This window comes from Pteropus alecto, unplaced genomic scaffold (genome assembly GCF_000325575.1).
Source record: "Pteropus alecto unplaced genomic scaffold, ASM32557v1 scaffold20, whole genome shotgun sequence".
NCBI classification, from domain to species: domain Eukaryota; kingdom Metazoa; phylum Chordata; class Mammalia; order Chiroptera; family Pteropodidae; genus Pteropus; species Pteropus alecto.
Window position 1 is genome coordinate 10,658,669 of NW_006436298.1, and position 1,097 is coordinate 10,659,765.

A 1,097-nucleotide genomic window follows, 5' to 3' on the forward strand; every position below is an offset into this window, starting at 1 on the left:
TCTTCCTTTGCTGTAGGTTTCCCATGTTCTGGCAGCACATCGTAGGCTCTGAATACAACCTGGTTTAATAGTTAGTCAATTTGGGTAGTTTTCATGCCTCTTCCCTATATCACAAGATTCTAGAAGATCTTCATGGAAATAGCTTCCTCTGATTATCTCCCTTCTGATGCTAAACTCATCTTTTCAGTACCAAGTAGATTCAGTTTAGAAACTGAAAAGTTAGGAAATAGGCATGCATACAAGAGCTCAGGAAGTTGTTTGGGAAGCTCTTACAGACCAGAGAACATAGTTCCCATGTTGTTTGTGCTGCCAGCTTCTTAGTTCTGAGCATTATCAATGCCAGTTTGACAGTTATCATTACCTGCCCAGGAAAGGGACCCACCCTGCCATGAGGACACCATTAGAAGACCGTCTGATCACAATACTATCACAAAGCTCTCCTGATTGTTCACTCCACTTAAATTCTTTAAATATGGTCTTATGTAAACCTAGACCTTCAGAAACAGAGTTTTTAAATGATTTCACCTAAGTTGGCAAGTGTATTCTCATTCACAAATTTCACCAAAAATCAGAGTTCGGGTTTGCACCAAAAACTGATTAGCTGCTTTTCTGGATGTCTTGAGATGTCAAGGGAGAAGTGTGAACAGAAAGGTAGTAACAGAGAGACAGTCTAAGATATCTTTGGGAAGGTTCCAGTGAAGAGATTAGGGCACAGTTTTTAGACTTTCTAAGCCCTGGTATCATTTCAAAAGCATTCCATGAGAATACCTGCTGATTCCCTCTGCCAACCAAAATAGAATATGATATTCTCTAAATTTTTTTTTTTGTTCAATATCAAAATGGCCTTTACCTATTCGTGTATTAGAAGCCCTGTTTATGCATAAAGCCAGGAATGTCTGGATTAGGCCTTCACCTGCTATCATAGAAAAACAACTGGTTGGTTGTTAAGGTGCATTTTAGCTATGTATTTGGTTTTCCTTTAACCCCCATATCATGCTGAACTTAGTCCAGTTATCAAACCTACACAAACATCAGTCATGTTGCAACAACAAAAAGCAGGCTGCACCGTAGGGTGCTCTGAAACGGACTATACGTTT